Source organism: Schistocerca cancellata, chromosome 1 (assembly GCF_023864275.1).
Source record: "Schistocerca cancellata isolate TAMUIC-IGC-003103 chromosome 1, iqSchCanc2.1, whole genome shotgun sequence".
Classification (NCBI taxonomy): domain Eukaryota; kingdom Metazoa; phylum Arthropoda; class Insecta; order Orthoptera; family Acrididae; genus Schistocerca; species Schistocerca cancellata.
Window position 1 is genome coordinate 1,254,163,314 of NC_064626.1, and position 23,565 is coordinate 1,254,186,878.

The window sequence follows — 23,565 nt, forward strand, 5'->3', positions numbered from 1 at the left end:
GATTCTAGATCTGCTACAGGCATATTTCTTCATATGTCAAAGGCTTCTGACACAGTGGATCACAAAATATTAGAGAAAAAAATTGAACAGTATGGTATCAGAAGACTTACAAACAAATGGACCGCATCATTTCTGAGTAATCGTACAGAGAAGATCAGTATGAAGTACCCTGACAAACAATTCAACTCAACAGCTGAAACCATCTCTCATAATAAAACGGTTAATGTAGGTGTGCCTAAGGGCTCAGAACTGGGAGCTCTGCTAGTCCTCCTGTATGTCCATGACTTGAGCCTGAATGTCAACAATCACAGAACAATTATTTTTGCAGATGATACAACTATACTCCTCAAAGGGAACAACATAGAGGCAGCACAGAAAGCTGTGAACTTTGGCTACTGAACATCTCACCAACTGGGCTGCAAACAACAAATTAACCATCAACATTCAAAAAGACTGTTTCAGTGAAATTCCACAAAACACAAGCCCCTCTCATCCACTTGTAATGGTAAATAACCAACCAATAAAAACTGACATTGAATTCAAATTCCTGGGCCTGTGCTTCATCTGACCAGCTGAAACTTAATAAGCATACTGAATAAAGAAATGTTAGAATAAGTAATGGCTGCACTGAGTGTGCTGCAAGCATCTACTAGCCAGAAAACAGTAATAAGTGTGTACTGAGCATACACACAGGCTCACCTAAGATATGGTCTCATATTTTGGGGAATTCTCAAGCTGCCCTTAGCACTTTTAGAATCCTGAGCCATGAGGATCAAAATGGAAACAAAACTAAAGACTCTTGTAAACCAATTTAAAGCAAGCTGGAGATCTTAACACTGCCTTGCTCATACATTCTGGAAACTGTCAAATTCTTAAAAACCACATACTGCCAATCAAATGCAGGCTTAAGAAAAACAGTGAAATTCACAAACATAATACCAGAACAGTCTCACAACAGAAAACTTACTGGTTATGTTTAAGTGTACCCCTTGAAGTTTTCAGTGAAGCGAGCCTTATATAAAACTGTTGCACTGTGGCACTGCGTTATAGGTAAACCATAATCCATCCCATTGTAAATATTAATATATTTTGTCTAACATCTGTATCGCACTGTAATATTGGATTGCATGGAACAAATAAACAAATAAGTAATGTCCAAGTTATGAATGTCTGATATTACATGATCTCAGATTTTTCAAGAATGATGCTTGGTCGACCAGATCAAATTCCTTTGTAAGATTTAAAAATATGCCCACAATATTCTTCCCTACATCTGGATAGCTATAGACATTATACAAAAATTCTTTGTCAGTTCTGTGGTGTTGCAATCTTTTTGAAATCCGCTTTGTATTTCTGTGTGGAGATTACTTTTAGTGAAAAATGGCTCTAAGCTTTCCAGCATCACTGAATCAAGAATATTCCTAAATGTGAGACTCAGTGACATTGGCCTTCAGTTTGATGCTTTCTCCTTTGATCCCCCTTTATGTATTAGTCTCAGTGCTCCTTTTCAGACAGCTGGGGAACAACCCTTATCTGATGCTACAGTTGGTGCAGTATATTTAACCATAATGGATACATTTTTAATTACTGTATTAGAAAGACCTTCCAAACCAGTTGAGTGTAAGTGTTTTGCTTATATGTCATTATTTTTCTTCCTATTATTCAAGCCCTTGCAGTGTACTAAGTTACAAATTGGACCTCTGTTAGGAATTATGAATTATGTTGCCAGTTGGTGAGATGAAATGCTAGTTGAGAATGTTACAAATGGTTGTTTTTGCTTTTATAAGTTGACCTTAATGTCTCTTATTTGTTATTTCCCTTTTTTGTATTTGTATGTGCTTTACAGTTTGTTAATGAGGCTCCAGGAGGCATGACTGATTGTGCCATAGCATCACTGTGGATTTGTTTCCTGATGTTTGGGAGTTCTGAATTGAAACTTTTCTTGGCACTGCTATATTTTTATTTGAAAATACACTGACAGAAAAAAATGCTACACCAAATATAATTATCAGAGAATTATTAAATTTTGGGGATACATTTGTCTACAAAACATATTTAAGTGATCAACATAGCAAGATCACAGGTTAATGTAAGCATGAGATAAGTCATTGCAAATGTGAAATGCTGGTACATTAACAATCGATGTAATTGCCAGAATGTTGAATGCATGTATGCAAATGTGAATGCATTGTGTTGAACAGGTGCCGGGCGTCAGTTTGTGGGATGGAGTTGCGTCAGTTTGTGGGATGGAGTTCTATACCTGTTGCTCTTGATCAGTCAATACAGGGACAGTTAATGCTGTCTGTGAGTGACACTGTGGTTGTTGTCTGATGATGTCCCACATGTGCTCAATTGGAGACAGATCTGGTGATCAAGCTGGCCAAGGCAACATGTTGACACTCTGCAGATCATGTTGGGTTACAACAGCAGTGTGTAGGTGAGCATTATCCGTTGGAAAACACCCCTGGAATGCTGTACATGTGTGGCAACACAACAGGTTAAATCACCAGGCTGATTTACAAATTTTCAGTCAGGGTGCATGGGATAATCAGGAGAGTGGTCTTGCTGTCATACTAAGTTGCACCCTAGACCATAACTCCAGTTGTAGGTCCAGTGTGTCTAGCACATAGACAAGTTGATTGCAGGCCCTCAGCTGGCTCCTCCTAACCAACACATGGCCATCACTGGCAGCACAACAGACATCCACCCTGTCCTCCAGTGAACTCTCACTTGACACCCCTGAAGTTGTGAATGGTGCTGGTTTGAAGTCAGAGGAATGCAAGCTACAGTGCATCTGGGTCAGAGCTGTCCTTGAAGTAACCGATTTTTAACAGTTTGTTGTGTCACTGTAGTGCCAATTGCTGCTCAGATTGCTAGTGCAGATGCTAATATGCCAGAGTGATATGCTGAACATGATGGTCTTCCCTCTCGATAATAACACATGGCTCTCCAGAGCCTGGTCTTCTTGTGATTACACATTCTCATGACCACCGCTGTTAGCAATCATGTCAGTGGCTACATTCCTGTGAAAACTGCAGTACCACAGAAGGAACATCCAGTTTCTTGTAGCTATTACACAACCTTGTTCAAACACAGTGAAGTGTTGATAACAGTAGCTATGTCACCTTAAAGGTATTTTTTACTCACACCAACTCCCCATTTCCAGTCTCAAGATTCAAAGCAAACCTGATCTGCATCCTCATAGTGGTGTTGCTAGCATCACTCTTATGTGACTTGTGTGAAATTTGAATAGTTATCATCTTTCAGATTGTAATCTCCCCCTCCTTCCTAGTTGCAGCTATTATCCACAATAATCAAGGTCTTTTCTGAAGATGTAGGAGGAGTAAGATTACAATAAATGTTTTAGTTTACTTATCATTTCTTGTAGAGTTGGCTCCAGTTCTTCTTGTCTAGAGGTCTGATTCTTGAAGGTGAAATTCTCACATTTTAGGACCTCCTGATTGAATGATCTAAATAATTTGGAGGATTCTTGTTGCAGAATATTTGTTTTTACATTAGTATATTTTGTCACATTTTAGTGTATCATACAGCCTTTTGAATTTTCACAATAACAAAGTCAAATTTACAGTGTTCGTCCAAAATAAAAAAATATTCCAATTACATCAGATACATGCTTATTACTACTTTACTCTGCGGTAATAACCATATTCCAAAGGGTTTACAATTTTTCTTGACAAATGAATTTCTATCAATTTCAATTATTATTTCATAAATGAATTCAGAAATAACATAATAAACAGTAATAGATTGCATAATGAATAATAGAAATTTTTAGTGTACCAAATAATTCCTAATTTCAAATGTTTCCAAAAAAAAATTGTAACTGTACATTCAGAGCTAGTACTTATCGATTGTAACGTCAAAAATAAAGTTATTCTTTTTCATAAATTTTAGCTTGAAATATAACATATTCTGTATAAAATTAAATGAAATTTTTCAGGAAAGCAGCTGAGATAATATTGACTGACCTGTCCAAAATTCGAAAAATAGTACTGATGTCAACAACTACTGTTGAGGAAAAGTAAGGCTAGAGGAGGATGTCTTATATTTCAATAAGTTCAATCATATGCAAAGAATAATTAGAGGAAGCATCTAAGCTCAATCTATAGTTGCACACTCTCCTTGAGTACACACACACACACAAACACACACACACACACACACACACACACACACACACACACAGAGTCGCAATGACCTGGTGTACCCAACACACACACACACACACACACACACACACACACACACACACACACACACAGAGTCGCGATGACCTGGTGTACCCAAAACAAAGCACGAGTTTGCACAAAACTCAAGATCCAATGAGATGCAATAATGCAGCACTCAAAATAAATACAGGTAATCAGAGTCACAACTAGCTTTGAATGATGACATAATCAAGTAACGTGAGGATCAAAATCAGTGTGTGAAATAAGAAATATATACATATGGTTATACAGTCTGTACTCGATTTATGATCACAATCATAAATGTGTTCCACACTATTTGCTAATTGTTCATACAAACTAGCCTATGTACATAGAAGCATAGAAAATTCATTGACAACTAATTAAAAAGAAAATACATACTGAGTGTTGAGATAAGAAAATGCACTGAAAAATATTGTTGTTGTTGTTGTGGTCTTCAGTCCTGAGACTGGTTTGATGCAGCTCTCCATGCTATTCCATCCTGTGCAAGCTTCTTCATCTCCCAGTACCTACTGCAACCTACATCCTTCTGAATCTGCTTAGTGTATTCATCTCTTGGTCTCCCCCTATGATTTTTACCCTCCACGCTGCCCTCCAATACTAAATTGGTTATCCCTTGATGCCTCAGAATATGTCCTACCAACCGATCCCTTCTTCTGGTCAAGTTGTGCCACAAACTCCTCTTCTCCCCAATCCTTTTCAGTACCTCCTCATTAGTTATGTTATCTACCCATCTAATCTTCAGTCCGCCGCTTGTGGTCTCGCGGTAGCGTTCTCGCTTCCCGAGCACGGGGTCCCGGGTTCGATTCCCGGCGGGGTCAGGGATTTTCACCTGCCTCGAGATGACTGGGTGTTTGTGTTGTCCTCATCATTTCATCATCATCCAGGAAAGTGGCGAAATTGGACTGAGCAAAGGTTGGGAAATTGTACGGGCGCTGATAACCGCGCTGTTGAGCGCCCCACAAACCAAACATCATCTCATCTAATCTTCAGCATTCTTCTGTAGCACCACATTTTGAAAGCTTCTATTCTCTTCTTGTCTAAACTATTTACCGTCCATGTTTCACTTCCATACATAGCTACACTTCATACAAATACTTTCAGAAATGACTTCCTGACACTTAAATCTATACTCGATGTTAACAAATTTCTCTTCTTCAGAAACGCTTTCCTTGCCATTGCCAGTCTACATTTTATATCCTCTCTACTTCGACCATCATCAGTTATTTTGCTCCCCAAATAGCAAAACTCCTTTACTACTTTAAGTGTCTCATTTCCTAATCTAATTCCCTCAGCATCACCCGACTTAATTCGACTACAATCCATTATTTTCGTTTTGCTTTTGTTGATGTTCATCTTATATCCTCCCTTCAAGGCACCATCCATTCCGTTCAACTGCTCTTCCAAGTCCTTTGCTGTCTCCGACAGAATTACAATGTCATCGGCGAACCTCAAAGTTTTTATTTCTTCTCCATGGATTTTAATACCTACTCCGAATTTATCTTTTGTTTCCTTTACTGCTTGCTCAATATACAGATTGAATAACATCGGGGAGAGGCTACAACCCTGTCTTACTCCCTTCCCAACCACTGCTTCCCTTTCATGTCCCTCGACTCTTATAACTGCCATCTGGTTTCTATACAAATTATAAATAGCCTTTCGCTCCCTGTATTTTACCCCTGCTACCTTTAGAATTTGAAAGAGAGTATTCCAGTCAACATTGTCAAAAGCCTTCTCTAAGTCTACAAATGCTAGAAACGTAGGTTTGCCTTTCCTTAATCTTTCTTCTAAGATAAGTCGTAAGGTCAGTATTGCCTCACGTGTTCCAGTATTTCTACGGAATCCAAACTGATCTTCCCCGAGGTCGGCTTCCACTAGCTTTTCCATTCGTCTGTAAAGAATTCGTGTTAGTATTTTGCAGCTGTGGCTTATTAAACTGATTGTTCGGTAATTCTCACATCTGTCAACACCTGCTTTCTTTGGGATTGGAATTATTATATTCTTCTTGAAGTCTGAGGGTATTTCGCCTGTTTCATACATCTTTCTCACCAGATGGTAGAGTTTTGTCAGGACTGGCTCTCCCAAAGCCGTCAGTAGTTCCAATGGAATGTTGTCTACTCCGGGGGCCTTGTTTCGACTCAGGTCTTTCAGTGCTCTGTCAAACTCTTCACGCAGTATCGCATCTCCCATTTCATCTTCCTCTACATCCTCTTCCATTTCCATAATATTGTCCTCAAGTACATCGCCCTTGTATAGACCCTCTATATACTCCTTCCACCTTTCTGCTTTCCCTTCTTTGCTTACGACTGGGTTTCCATCTGAGCTCTTGATGTTCATGCAAGTGGTTCTCTTTTCTCCAAAGGTCTCTTTAATTTTTCTGTAGGCAGTATCTATCTTACCCCTAGTGAGAGAAACCTCTACATCCTTACATTTGTCCTCTAGCCAACCCTGCTTAGCCATTTTGCACTTCCTGTCGATATCATTTTTGAGACATTTGTATTCCTTTTTGCCTACTTCATTTACTGCATTTTTATATTTTCTCCTTTCATCAATTAAATTCAATATTCCTTCTGTTACCCAAGGGTTTCTACTAGCCCTCTTCTTTTTACCTATTTGATCTTCTGCTGCCTTCACTATTTCATCCCTCAAAGCTACCCATTCTTCTTCTACTGTATTTCTTTCCCCCATTCCCGTCATTTGTTCCCTTATGATCTCCCTGAAACTCTGTACAATCTCTGGTTCTTTCAGTTTATCCAGGTCCCATCTCCTTAAATTCCCACCTTTTTGCAGTTTCTTCAGTTTTAATCAACAGGTCAAAACCAATAGATTGTGATCAGAGTCCACATCTGCCCCTGGAAATGTCTTACAATTTAAAACCTGGTTCCTAAATCTCTGTCTTACTGTTATATAATCTATCTGATACCTTTTAGTATCTCCTGGGTTCTTCCATGTATACAACCTTCTATCATGATTCTTAAACCAAGTGTTAGCTATGATTAAGTTGTGCTCTGTGCAAAACTCTACCAGGCAGCTTCCTCTTTCATTTCTTACCCCCAATCCATATTCACCTACTACGTTTTCTTCTCTCCCTTTTCCTACACTCGAATTCCAGTCACCCATGACTATTAAATTTTCGTCTCCCTTCACTATCCGAATAATTTCTTTTATTTCATCATACATTTCTTCAATTTCTTCGTCATCTGCAGAGTTAGTTGGCATATAAACTTGTACTACTGCAGTAGGTGTGGGCTTCGTATCTATCTTGGCCACAATAATGCATTCACTATGCTGTTTGTAGTAGCTTACCCGCATTCCTATTTTCCTATTCATTATTAAACCTACTCCTGCATTACCCCTATTTGACTTTGTGTTTATAACCCTGTAGTCACCTGACCAGAAGTCTTGTTCCTCCTGCCACCAAACTTCACTAATTCCCACTATATCTAACTTTAACTTATCCATTTCCCTTTTCAAATTTTCTAACCTACCTGCCTGATTAAGGGATCTGACATTCCACGCTCCGATCCGTAGAATGCCAGTTTTCTTTCTTCTGATAACGACATCCTCTTGACTAGTCCCCGCCCGGAGATCCGAATGGGGGACTATTTTACCTCCGGAATATTTTACCCAAGAGGACGCCATCATCATTTAATTATACAGTAAAGCTGCATGCCCTCGGGAAAAATTACGGCCGTAGTTTCCCCTTGCTTTCAGCCGTTCGCAGTACCAGCACAGCAAGGCCGTTTTGGTTATTGTTACAAGGCCAGATCAGTCAATCATCCAGACTGTTGCCCTTGCAACTACTGAAAAGGCTGCTGCCCCTCTTCAGGAACCACACGTTTGTCTGGCATCTCAACAGATACCCCTCCGTTGTGGTTGTACCTACGGTACGGCTATCTGTATCGCTGAGGCACGCAAGCCTCCCCACCAACGGCAAGGTCCATGGTTCAAATATATGACTACTAATCTAACACTGCCTAATTTGATCAAATTATGATAATTATTTACAACATGGTTCATAGAATGTACTCTTGAACTTTTTAAGTTTTCACACTTCTGTGTTTAACATAATATATCATCAGTCATAGAACACCAACCTTCCACAGCATTATTTAAAGTTACATAATGTATTGGGAAGTTAACTCCCTATTTGAGAAAACATACATTTATATGGAATAACACTTTCCATAGCAGTGACTATTTTCCAAACGAATAGTGCCACGAATTCTTCATGCAGGATAATTTCTTGGCTAATAATTTACAAATTTCAGTCACAAGACTGATGTAGCTGACAGATGCGTGAGTACATTACCCAGCACCTATGATCTCTTGTAAGTCAACTGGACCAACAAGGGTGCAGCCACACAGGAGTGTGGGACTGGATCCACCCACATCTTTCAGTTTCCTCCCTAGATTTCTCATCACATGCTCCAATGGATAGTCAACTTCCTGTCTAGCTTTCACATCAAATCCTAAAACACTGTTTTGTGTACTAAGTATGCTGTTCAATAGCTTCCTCACATCACATGGCATATGTTTTGTCTATGTATACTGAAAAAATAAGTATTCAGGGTTCACATCAGAATGCATTAAAAAGTGTTCACGTATATGGTACATTAATAAACAGAGCTAAATGCAATGAAAAAACGAACTAGTAAGATAAAATACACAGATATGCTAAAGATGTCTCAAAGTAACATTTACTTAGCAATTAGCATATTAGAAGAAACTATGTATGCAAGCAAGACAAGTTGGTCTGCACTGATGCAGCATCCAACAAATGCCTATAGAATGAGGTATTGACAATAGTCCAAGATGTACTGACATAAGAATTCTGTGTTTAACATATATGTGTGTTTGGTTTGCACATATGAAACTTTAAGATACTATTCCTAATATTTGATTTGATTTATTATTGGTCCTGTAGATCATACAATTTCTACAGCAAAGCACATCATGATATAGGACAAGTCAATTTGAAAAATTATGTTAGGATGGTATATGATGAGAGATGATGTAATTCACATAGCAGAATACATATAGGATATATAGACAAAATATAAAAAAGGTGGTGTGTGATGAGAGATGACGGTCATGCATACTGCACATAGCAGAATACATATAAGAGATACAGACAGAATATGAGTAACAAACAATAATTAAATTATCTTGCCAAGTAGAAATATCTACAAGTGAATATACAGCTTATTAAAAGTAATTAAAATATTGTGGTACATAGTTCACATAGCAGAATACATACATGAGATACAGACAGAATATAGATAAGATACAATAATTAAATTATCTTACTAAGTAGAAACATCTACAACTGAATAAACAGCTTATTGTAAGTAATTAAAATTTTGTTTCAAGAAATTCATGTACAGAATAGAAACAGTGATTTATTAGCAATTCTTTTAATTTAATTCTCATAATTTTTTGGTATCTGCTTGTTTTTGTGTCTGTTGGGAGGTGATTGTATATTTTAATGCCCATACATTTAACCCTATTCACATATAATTTTGTGTTGTTGGCTATAATTTGTAACTGTGTTTTGTTTCTGGTGTCATGTGTGTGGCGGTCTGCATTTCTGTCGAGGGCGTCCAAGTGCTGTACTGTAAAACAAGCTAGTTCCAATATATAGAGGCATGGCGGTGGCAGGATTGTTAGCTGTTGAAATATTGGTTTACAGTACACATGAATAAAATGAGTCTTCACTCAATTTACCACAACACCCATGACTTTACCCAAAAAGAGTTCATGACAACTAAATTTAATTATTCTCTGCAGAAGACACAGGAATGATAATAATAATAATAATAATAATAATAATAATAATAATAATAATAATCCCCGTGGAGGCCCGGGAGAAGAATAGGCCTCCGGTATGTTCTGCCAGTCGTAAAAGGCGACGAAAAGAACAAACCACTAATAGGGCTAACCCCCCTTTTAGTGTGATTACTTGGTTCAGGACAGAACTAAAGAAGCCTCGGACAAGTGCCGTCATGGTCGGGGACGACGCTTGAACCCTATGCCCGCCCACAATGGTAACGACACTGCAAGCCAACTGGAAAAGGATTTAAATCCGAATAGAGGTGTTTTGCAGGATATGCTTCCTGCAACCACCCTAGAAGGAAAACAAAGACAGAGGATGAGATGGTCAGATGAAGTTAATCGACACCTCATGTTCTGTTATTACCAAGCAACAAACCTAGGAACCAACACAACTGGATACAGATCACAAGTATACACAACATTTATTACCAGATACCCGGAATTAAAATTTTTAACAGAACAACGACTAGCTGATCAGATCCGTGTAATAATCAAAAATAACAGGATACCCCAGTCAGAATTAGAAAACATCAAACAACAAGTACAACAAATACTGGAACAAAATAATGTGCAATCAGAAGAGGAAGAAAACACAGTAATGGACTCAAACATCCCAGAGCAAACAAACAAAGACCAACACGCATCAATTAAACAATCAGAGGAAAACGAAATCTTAAGACAGCCACCAGAACAAGCACAAGTAGAACACGAAGAGAGACACGTGTTAGATATAGAAGAGAAATTTCAGCTGACATATATAGAATACAAAGACACAAATACAGACATTAGACCATTCTTGCATAGACCGCCAAATAACCCACAAGTCGAAACAACAATAAAAACTATCAACACAATCATACACAACAAAATAAATGAAAACACAACTATGGAAGAGTTACAACTACTGGTTTATATAGGAGCACTCACTACACTAAATATACACACTAGGCAGAGATCAGAACAAACCAACACACAGAAGAAACCCACAAAACCAGCATGGCAACACAGGTTACAGATCAGAATAGAAAAACTGAGAAGAGACATCGGACAGTTAACACAATTTATAAGAAATGAAATATCAGACAAAAAACGAAAAAGGTTAGGTAAAATCTCACAACAAGAAGCAATAGAGCAATTAGATGAAAAAAAGCAGAAATTGCAAGCATTGGCCAAACGACTTAGAAGATACAAAAAAAGTGAAAATAGAAGGAAACAAAACCAAACATTCAACACAAACCAAAAGAGATTTTACCAAACAATGGATAACACACACATTAAAATAGACAATCCACCAAACATAACAGACATGGAACACTTCTGGAGCAGCATATGGTCAAACCCGGTACAACATAACAGGCATGCACGGTGGATACAAGCAGAAACAGACACATACAAGATGATACCACAAATGCCTGAAGTGATAATTTTGCAACATGAAGTCACCCGAGCAATTAATTCTACACACAATTGGAAAGCCCCTGGAAATGATAAAATAGCAAATTACTGGCTGAAGAAGTTCACCTCAACACATTCACATCTAACTAAATTATTTAACAGTTACATTGCAGACTCATACACATTCCCTGATACACTTGCACATGGAATAACCTATCTGAAACCTAAAGATCAAGCAGACACAGCAAACCCAGCTAAATATCGCCCCATAACATGCCTACCAACAATATACAAAATATTAACTTCAGTCATCACACAGAAATTAATGACACATACAACACAGAACAAAATTATAAATGAAGAACAAAAAGGCTGCTGCAAAGGAGCACGAGGATGTAAAGAGCAACTGATAATAGATACAGAGGTGACATATCAAGCTAAAACTAAACAAAGGTCCCTACACTACGCATACATTGATTACCAAAAAGCCTTTGATAGTGTACCCCACTCATGGTTACTACAGATTTTGGAAATATACAAAGTAGATCCTAAATTGATACAGTTTCTAAACACAGTAATGAAAAATTGGAAAACCACACTTAATATCCAAACAAATTCAGATAACATCACATCACAGCCAATACAGATTAAGCGTGGAATATACCAAGGAGACTCATTAAGTCCTTTCTGGTTCTGTCTTGCTCTGAACCCACTATCCAACATGCTAAATAATACAAATTATGGATACAATATTACTGGAACATACCCACACAAAATCACACATTTGCTATACATGGATGATCTAAAACTACTGGCAGCAACAAATCAACAACTCAACCAATTACTAAAGATAACAGAAGTATTCAGCAATGATATAAATATGGCTTTTGGAACAGACAAATGTAAGAAAAATAGCATAGTCAAGGGCAAACACACTAAACAAGAAGATTACATATTGGATAACCACAGCGACTGCATAGAAGCGATGGAAAAAACAGATGCCTATAAATACCTAGGATACAGACAAAAAATAGGAATAGATAATACAAATATTAAAGAAGAACTAAAAGAAAAATATAAACAAAGACTAACAAAAATACTGAAAACAGAATTGACAGCAAGAAACAAGACAAAAGCTATAAATACTTATGCTATACCAGTATTGACCTACTCATTTGGAGTAGTGAAATGGAGTGACACAGACCTAGAAGCACTCAATACACTTACACGATCACAATGCCACAAATATAGAATACATCACATACATTCAGCAACAGAAAGATTCACATTAAGCAGAAAGGAAGGTGGAAGGGGATTTATAGATATAAAAAACCTACATTATGGACAGGTAGACAATTTAAGAAAATTCTTTCTAGAACGAGCAGAAACTAGCAAAATACACAAAGCAATCACTCATATAAATACATCAGCTACACCATTGCAATTTCATAACCACTTCTACAACCCTTTAGATCACATAACATCAACAGATACAAAGAAAGTAAATTGGAAAAAGAAAACACTACACGGCAAGCACCCGTATCATCTAACACAGCCACACATAGATCAAGACGCATCCAACACATGGCTAAGAAACGGCAATATATACAGTGAGACGGAAGGATTCATGATCGCAATACAGGATCAAACAATAAACACCAGATATTACAGCAAGCATATTATTAAAGATCCCAATACCACAAAAGATAAATGCAGACTTTGCAAACAACAAATAGAAACAGTAGATCACATCACAAGCGGATGTACAATCCTAGCAAATACAGAATACCTCAGAAGACATGACAATGTAGCAAAAATAATACATCAACAACTTGCCATAAAACATAAACTAATAAAACAACACATTCCCACATACAAGTACACACCACAAAATGTACTGGAGAATGATGAATACAAATTATACTGGAACAGAACACTTATAACAGATAAAACAACACCACATAACAAACCTGACATCATACTCACCAATAAAAAGAAGAAATTAACACAACTAATTGAAATATCCATACCCAACACAACAAATTTACAGAAGAAAACAGGAGAAAAAATTGAAAAATACATCCAACTGGCTGAGGAAGTCAAGGACATGTGGCATCAGGATAAAATCGACATTATCCCAATTATACTATCAACTACAGGAGTCATACCTCACAATATTCACCAGTACATCAATGCAATACAGCTACATCCAAACATATATATACAACTACAAAAATCTGTAATTATTGATACATGTTCAATTACCCGAAAGTTCCTAAATGCAATATAACATATACCATACAGTTACAAGGAAGTCACGCTTGACCGAGGTCCGCGTCACGTTCCATTTTTAACCAGACTTAAGTCTGAGAAAAAAAGTCAATAATAATAATAATAACAAGAAGCGATAGAGAAATTAGATGAAAAAAAGCAGAAATTACAAGCATTGGCCAAACGACTTAGAAGATACAAAAAAAGTGAAAATAGAAGGAAACAAAACCAAACATTCAACACAAACCAAAAGAAATTTTACCAGACAATAGATAACACACACATTAAAATAGACAATCCACCAAGCATAACAGACATGGAACACTTCTGGAGCAACATATGGTCAAACCCGGTACAACATAACAGGCATGCACGGTGGATGCAAGCAGAAACAGACACATACAAGATGATAGCGCGGATTGCCTGAAGTGATAATTTTGCAACATGAAGTCACCCAAGCAATTAATTCTACTCACAATTGGAAAGCCCCTGGAAAAGATAAAATACCAAATTTCTGGTTAAAGAAGTTCACCTCAACACATTCACATCTAACTAAATTATTTAACATAATAGACGGAAACTTCCACGTGGGAAAAATATATCTCTCCTTCCTTCTTTCCTGACGAGGCAGCCGTTGGTTGTGAAAGCTAGAATTTTGTGTGTATGTTTGTGTTTGTTTGTGTGTCTATCGACCTGCCAGCGCTTTTGTTTGGTAAGTCTCACATCTTTCTTAGATAAATTATTTAACAGTTACATTGCAGACCCATACACATTCCCTGATACACTTACGCATGGAATAACTTATCTGAAACCTAAAGATCAAGCAGACACAGCAAACCCAGCTAAATATCGCCCCATAACATGCCTACCAACAATATACAAAATATTAACTTCAGTCATTACACAGAAATTAATAACACATACAACACAGAACAAAATTATAAATGAAGAACAAAACGGCTGTTGCAAAGGAGCACGAGGACGTAAAGAGCAACTGATAATAGATGCAGAGGTGACATATCAAGCTAAAACTAAACAAAGGTCGCTACACTACACATACATTGATTACCAAAAAGCTTTTGATAGTGTACCTCACTCATGGTTACTACAAATATTGGAAATATACAAAGTAGATCCTAAATTGATACAGTTCCTAAACATAGTAATGAAAAATTGGAAAACCACACTTAATATACAAACAAATTCAAATAATATCACATCACAGCCAATACAGATTAAGTGTGGAATATACCAAGGATACTCATTAAGTCCTTTCTGGTTCTGCCTTGCTCTGAACCCACTATCCAACATGCTAAATAATACACATTATGGATACAATATTACTGGAACATACCAACACAAAATCACACATTTGCTATACATGGATGATCTAAAACTACTGGCAGCAACAAATCAACAACTCAACCAATTACTAAAGATAACAGAAGTATTCAGCAATGATATAAATATGGCTTTTGGAACAGACAAATGTAAGAAAAATAGCATAGTCAAGGGAAAACACACTAAACAAGAAGATTACATATTGGATAACCACAGCAACTGCATAGAAGCGATGGAAAAAACAGATGCCTATAAATATCTAGGATACAGATAAAAAATAGGAATAGATAATACAAATATTAAAGAAGAACTAAAAGAAAAATGTAGACAAAGACTAACAAAAATCTGAAAACAGAATTGACAGCAAGAAACAAGACAAAAGCTATAAATACTTATGCTATACCAATGATGACCTACTCATTTGGAGTAGTGAAATGGAGTAACACAGACCAAGAAGCACTCAATACACTTACACGATCACAATGCCACAAATATAGAATACATCACATACATTCAGCAACAGAAAGATTCACATTAAGCAGAAAGGAAGGAGGAAGGGGATTTATCGACATAAAAAACCTACATTATGGACAGGTAGACAATTTAAGAGAATTCTTTCTAGAACGAGCAGAAACTAGCAAAATACACAAAGCAATCACTCATATAAATACATAGGCTACACCACTGCAATTTCATAACCATTTCTACAACCCTCTAGATCACATAACATCAACAGATACGAAGAAAGTAAATTGAAAAAAGAAAACACTACATGGCAAGCACCCGTATCATCTAACACAGCCACACATCGATCAAGACGCATCCAACACATGGCTAAGAAAAGGCAATATATACAGTGAGATGGAAGGATTCATGATTGCAATACAGGATCAAACAATAAACACCAGATATTACAGCAAGCATATTATTAAAGATCCCAATACCACAACAGATAAATGCAGACTTTGCATCCAACAAATAGAAACAGTAGATCACATCACAAGCAGATGTACAATACTAGCAAATACAGAATACACCAGAAGACATGACAATGTAGCAAAAATAATACATCAACACTTTGCCTTACAACATAAACTTATAAAACAACATGTTCCCACATACAAGTATGCACCACAAAATGTACTGGAGAATGATGAATGCAAATTATACTGGAACAGAACCATTATAACAGATAAAACAACACCACATAACAAACCTAACATCATACTCACCAATAAAAAGAAGAAATTAACACAACTAATCGAAATATCCATACCTAATACAACAAATATACAAAAGAAAAGAGGAGAAAAAATTGAAAAATACATCCAACTGGCTGAGGAAGTCAAGGACATGTGGCATCAGGATAAAGTTGACATTATACCAATTATACTATCAACTGTAGGAGTCATACCACACAATATCCGCCAGTACATCAATGCAATACAGCTACATCCAAACTTATATATACAACTACAGAAATCCGTAATTATTGATACATGTTCAATCACCCGAAAGTTCCTAAATGCAATATAAAATATACTGTACAGTTAAAAGGAAGTCACGCTTGATCAAGGTCTGCGTCACTTTCCATTTTTGACCAGACATAATGTGTGAGAAAAGAAAGAAAGAAAGAATAATAATAATAATATTTAACACTAACAGAATCAAAAAATAAGAAATTTCATTACTAGATAGTTAATAGAATTGTCCCATTTCAGAACTGTAAAATGATCTACCCATTTAGTCACACGCCATGTATCTATCAAATTCTAAAGCACACTTCTATTACAAAACAGAATTATATAGTTGTGTGAACATGCAAATATAGTGTGGCATAGATTTAAACTGAGTCATTGGATAAGACAGAACATAAGAAATCACATCATCTTACATAATACATTCCTGACAAAGGAGAAAGAAAAAAAAATAGATACTTATGGATCAATTCTATGAGGTTTCAGTTCAGTGATATTGTGTAATCCAAACAACTTTTTAGATTTAGGATACACAAATCTGTACCAATCAGGATGTAGATTGTCGGAATTTCAAAAGGTCCTATATAAATATTGAAACATTTCTTTATCTCAGATGTCAACACTTTAGATTTCTCTTTGGCTTTCATCAATACAAGATCTCCTACCTCAAACTTAGAACATCTGCCTTTACCTTCATGTCTCTGCCTTCTCCTATCCCCCTGCTTTATCATCATCTCCCTGACATGCTGTTCTCTCTCTTGCAGTAACAGAATTTTACATGGTGTAAACTCAGCATTCTCAGAAATAATGTTATCTGGCGTGTGATTAAACATGATTTCAAATGGTGAAAAACCTGTTGAAGAATGTAGCAAGCTGTTCATAATATCCTCAAAATCACTGACATAATCTATCCAACTTGTATGATTGTTACTACAATATGTTCTAAACAGTCTTCCAATTTCTCTCATATATCTTTCTGCAGGATTACTTGACAGATGGTACACAGAGGTTAGAATATGCCTTATTTTTGTGTGATCAACAAAAGCTTTCCAAGTTTGTGATGTAAACTGAGAACCGTTGTCAGATAAAATTGTTTCAGGAATACCCACCTGATTAAAATATGTGTTTTCCAACTTAGAAATCATTTGCTTACTGGTTGCTATCTTACTAAGAAACAGTCTTTTGAACTTCGAAAATACATCAACCACCACAAAAATATAACAAAATCCATTCTGTGACTCAGGCAAAGGTCCATCGACATGAGATCTAGTTTCTTATTAGGCAGTATGTTTTGTATTTGGCCTCTAATTGTTTGGTTACTTATTTTCACTCTTTGACATCTGTCATTATTCTTCTTGACTCTCCTCCCTACGTGATAGGAGTAGATATTTTCCTGAATCTTTTGTGCACATTTGGTTGATCCACAATGACCAAAACTCTCATGTGTATAAGTAATTAAAGTAAATTCCAGTTAATGTGGTTTCCAATCATCTGAGTCAATCTTATGTCTTCTGAAGAAAATACCCCTGTGTACCTATAATATTTTTCTGTTATTTCTCCTCCTTTCTTATCCAAGATGCTCTTAACCAGTTTCCAATTTTGATCATGATTTTGATACCTGCAGATGTCTTTGAAATTTTTAAGACCTTTATTTCCTCTTTCACACCTCTCAAGTACATAATTTTAAACTCTTTCTTTCCTTCTCCAAAGTTGTTAGATAATTCACTCCTGAAAAGTAGCCTAGACAAAGCATCAGCAACTACATTGTCTGTGCCCTTAATGCATATGATTTCATAATTAAACTGCTGTAAAAACAAGGCCCAATGAATAATTCTGTTATGGTATGGCTTACACACCCAGAGATAACATAATGCTTTGTGATCAGTATGGATGATGACTTTGTAACATGGTAAATAATTTATAAACTTGTTGAACACCCAATGTACAGCCTAAAGTTCTTTTTCAGAAGCAGAAGCACTGTAACGTGTATCTCTTTTCATGCTTCTGTGATACTCTGCTAGCTAATGCAAGAGATCAGTGTTCAATAACACCTTCAATTTCAGCCCCCTGAAATAAATGAGGACCAAAACCATCACTACTGTCTTTTCAAAATACAAAAAGGAAGAGAAAAATCCAGTTTGAACAATATCTGACTTTGACATACCTGTCCTTTGATTTCATTGAAAACATACTGACATTCCTGATTCCAATCTCAAACAGTATTCTTCTTCAAAAGTTCACACAGGCACGAAGCATTCAAACCTTGGCTGCTACAAAATTTTCTATACATTACCGTTAACCCAAAAAATTAATTGAGCTGTTTTTTTGTCATGAGGGGTAGGAAAATTAGCAATAGCATCAAGTTTCTCTTTATCAGGTGCAACTCCTTTCACAGATATAACATGTCCTAAAAATTTTACTTCTTCCACACCAAATTTACACTTGTCTATTTTCAAAGTCATACTTCCTCCTTCCAATTTTGAAAACACATCTCTCAACAGATCCAAATGTTGTTCCCAATCTTTTCAGCGACCAAAATGTCATCAACATACTCAATTAATTTTGAACGTACTTCACTTCCCAAGACAGAATCGAGAGCTCTTACGAATTCACACGTAGATACATTTAGCCCAAATGGCATCACACAATATTGAAAACACCTAGCTCCATACAAAATGCAGTATACTTCCTAGGATTAGTTTCAAGTGGAATCTGGTGAAATCCAGAGGTCCAGTCCAAACTACTCATGAATTTTACGTAATCAGATTTGGGTAATAGCTCGTCCGTGTTCTCAGGATGGTCATTCTCTCTGATAAGGAACTTATTAAGATTTCTAGCGTCCAAAACAATTCTCAATCTACCATTTCTCTTACTTACCACAACCAAAGGCTTATTTCAAGCACTCCTACTTCCCTCAATTACTCTCAATTACTCCCATGTTTCCTTTTTCTGAATTTCTTTCTCAACATCTTTCCTTTTTGAAAATGGTATATTATATGGCTTGAGAAAGAAAGGTTGTCGATCTCTAATGTAAAGAATGCACTGATAGCCTTTCACTTTCCCTGGTCTTTCACTGAATACATTTATAAACTCCAGTAACGAATTCCTAAGATGTTCCTTTTGTGGGTGATTAACTTGTAGCTTCTGTCACTTTAGAATGTACTACACTTTCAAAATCCTGATCCTCAGTCTCATTAAAATTTATATCATCATCAAACATGTGGTACTCACCTTCATTCACAATGTTTTGCAAATAGTTACAACTTTTTCCGTATTATCTTTAGGTTCCAAAATAAGCAATTCTTTAGCGCTCCATCGAAAACAAACCTCAACTTCCACTATCCAATCCATACTGACAATTATATTTTCTTACAGATTAGGGATCACTAAGCATCCATGTTTAAAGGTCTTGTCTTCTATATTAAAAGTTAAAAATACCCAAGATTTTACCAATTTGCTTTGCTTACCTGTAGCTCCTCTTATCTCCACAAAATTCTTAATACACTTGATCTTGTCTCTAAATTGTTGAGATATGCCACAAATTGGGCTACCTGTATCAGTCAAACAGTTACCATCCCACTGATCAGTCTTACTTTTAATATGACGACACCCAAAACCTGAATCATCTTCTCTGTTGTCAGACACTTCATGCAAAAGATCACTTTCAATTTCATCAAATGCTACATTCATACTGTCTTCACAAGGCTTTATCAACTTTACAGGTATCATAACATTAACACAATGAATAGATTCCATGGCACAACCAACATCACTTGTTACAGGAGGAACACAAAACACATTACTGTCAAAATTACACTTACTGCTTAGATCCTCTTTCACTTCATTCCACCAGTTGGGATACAAATTCTGGCTGACCACAGCTAACTTATTCCAGAATGCACATTTATCTATGTTATCATCAATCAGGTAACAAACAAAGTTCAAAACGTTTTCACCTTTATTTTGCAGGCTCCAGATACCTCACCTTTACTGTTTGGATCTTAACCTTGCATGACAGTAATGAAAAACTGTTTTGACTGGACTGGTATTCCTTGACCCTCACTTACAACATCACATACACACTTACCTTACCTGTATTGTCAGCATGATTTACAAATAACCCTGAAACTTCATTATTCTTGAACTCCACAAATACCTGATACTCATCATCATCATCCTCATCCTCATCATCATCATATTCCTCTAAAATTACTTCATCAACAACATCACTGACAATAAAAGTCTCATCTCCATCAAAATCACTTACCTCACCTACATTCATTTGCAATAAGCCACCAGTCTCAGACTTAACAACATCAGCTACTCCACAGTCCTCATTCACATCTACATCAAAAATACCACCTAGTTCACATCCAATACAGCCATCACCTGATTAACATACATCAATAATACATTTGTCAACCCAACAGAAGAAATCATAAGTACATATGTGGCATAGAGCACCATAAATATCGATATTTGTTCAGTGTATAAGTGTGCTATCTTTGAGGAGGGGGCTTTGGGAGGATGTTAGCCGCTAACGGCAGTTAGCCTCTGGACATGTATCTGTGTAGAAGCGAAGTGCTAATAAATCTGTATCTGAGAGAATTCTAGCTGTTTACCTACAACTATATCCTATTCCCTCACATACTACATCAAAATTCTCACTAATCTCAAATTTTGCTTTATGATTAGCATTTACATCACCATAATGAAACATGGTATCCTAAAACTTTTGATCGATACATAAATGAGAAGGTTGATTTTCCTTCTGATCAGTTTCAGGTACATGTGCCATATCCTCAACATCGTATTTATAACAATGTATTTTAAGTCCCATACATTTTGAATGTTTGGTTTTGAAATGTACGATATAGGTTTTTGCAATGTTCAGTTTCAACCCATTTAACTGAAACCAGTTTTCTAAGGTATCCAGTGAGCTTATGATGGAGCTTGGAATTTTTTCTGCATCATCATATTCAATTAAAACTGATGGGGAATTTATATTTATGGGTTCATCATTTACATAGAACAGGAACAGGATTGGTCCCTAAATGGAGCCTTCAGGCACACTTGTGATACTGTATTCCATTTACAACAATAATTCACTGCATCTGAGGTGATAAGTTACCCTTTGTTTTTTATTGTGTACGTATTATGTGAGTCTTAACCCCATATTTGTCTGATTTGTAGATAAGCAAGTCATGATTCACAGAGTCAAATACTTTCATGATATCACAGAAGATACCTGCAACTTTACTCCTCTGATCTAGCGATTTGCATATCATTTCAATAAAGTTATTCACTGCATCCATCACTTCATACTCATATTAACAGTACTAAATGGCATACCTGCAATATGAAAACTGTTCCTCTGAATGAATGATATTCCATTTTAACAAGTTTCTGTTTTCATTCACAAATTTTATTAGTAAATGTGTTGTGAAGTTACTGTACCAGTTTGGTAAATAGAGGTCTGTATGAGTTTAATTAATTAACACCATTTGTGGTCAAGATAGCTTACTTTTGAAAATATGCTGCCTGAACAGGGTTGCCCTTTAACTACTGTACCATGTAATGATCATGTATCAATTGAACACAAACTTCATGAAAAAAGGGTCCTCTACCTGTACATTTTATATAAAACAGACTATTTTACAGTTAAGGCTTTGTGTATTACTTGTGTGTGAGTGACCAAGAGTGTAATAATCATGTCCAACTGAGTTGGGCTGAGGTGACTGTGTGTGTGTGTGTTTTTTTTTTCTTCTTTTTTTCACTTGTTTTAAGGTTAAACATCCAAAGTGAAGTTGCTCTGTGACTGTACATTATTTACCAAATTTTATATTTCCACATCTCAATCAATCATGAAGCTTATTAAATATGGCCTCATTTTCGAGATACTTAAAGATAGGGTGCATGAATGCTGCAAATAAAATATTATGTAACATTATTTCTTGGAAGATGATCTGCAGGTAGCCAGTATTTACATCCTTCCGATATCATTTTCATTGAGCTGTGGTCTAAGGCAGGGTTTTGTGCCATAACATTTGTGACAGTCTTAGAAGCTATGGAAATACAGTTAGTTTATTTTCCACAAACTTGTTCAGTTAGATAAAACTGCCAAAATTAGACAGGGGAGTTTGCATTGGAGAATCAATTATTACATCTCACACATCCTTCCTAATTCCATCTATTGTCCACATTAAGTGGTGGTAGAACACACACATAAAAGACTGTTGTAACCGGCAAGCTTTCGGAGTCAGTGGCTCCTTCGGACGGAAGGGTTGAAGGCGAAGAAAGAAGGGTGAAGGAAAAGGACCGGAGAGCTCTAGGAAAAGGGGTAGATTTCGAGAAAGTCACCCAGAACAGCAGGTCGGGAGAGACATACTGTATGGGATGAGAAGGAAAGACTGATTGTTGGGGACTGCAGTTGGGGAATGCATCAGATGAGATTTGAAAGCCTCAGAGCTTAAAAGTGGAAGACAGGTTAATATGCAAGACAGAGATTACTAGTAAAACATTGTGCATGAGTTAATAAGAGTGAAAAGCTAAGTCATTGTATGCAACAGAGGTAGGGAGGGGAGTGAAAAATAGACGGGAAAGACAATGAAAGATGTAGAAACCTAAAACGAAGTGAAGCAAAGAGTAGTTATAGTGAATAAATGCTGAGACAGATTAATGTAAATTAAGGTCAGGTTGGTGGTGAGAATGAAGGACATGTTGTAGTGCTAGTTCCTACCTGCAGAATTCTGAGAAACTGGTGTCTGGGAGAAGCATCCAGATGGCACATGTAGTAAAACAGGTGCCGAGGTCACAAATGTCATGTTGTAGAGCATTCTCTGCAACAGGACATTGTGAGTTGCCAGTATACACCCTCTGCCTATGCCCATTCATCCTAATTGATAATTTGGTGGTAGTCATGCTGATGTAGAAGGCCGAACAGTGTTTATATAATAGCATCCCATCAGAGGCAGGGCTACCTGTGAAAGTAGCAATGTCGTATAACATCTCTGCTG

General features: G+C 36.6%; 1 protein-coding gene across 1 annotated transcript in view; it reads left to right on the forward strand.

Moving 5' to 3' along the window:
• The window catches only part of LOC126143752 (Down syndrome cell adhesion molecule-like protein Dscam2), a 726,918-nt gene that overhangs the window by 641,207 nt on the left and 62,146 nt on the right, over positions 1–23,565 (forward strand). The gene's annotated exons all lie outside the window — the stretch shown is intronic.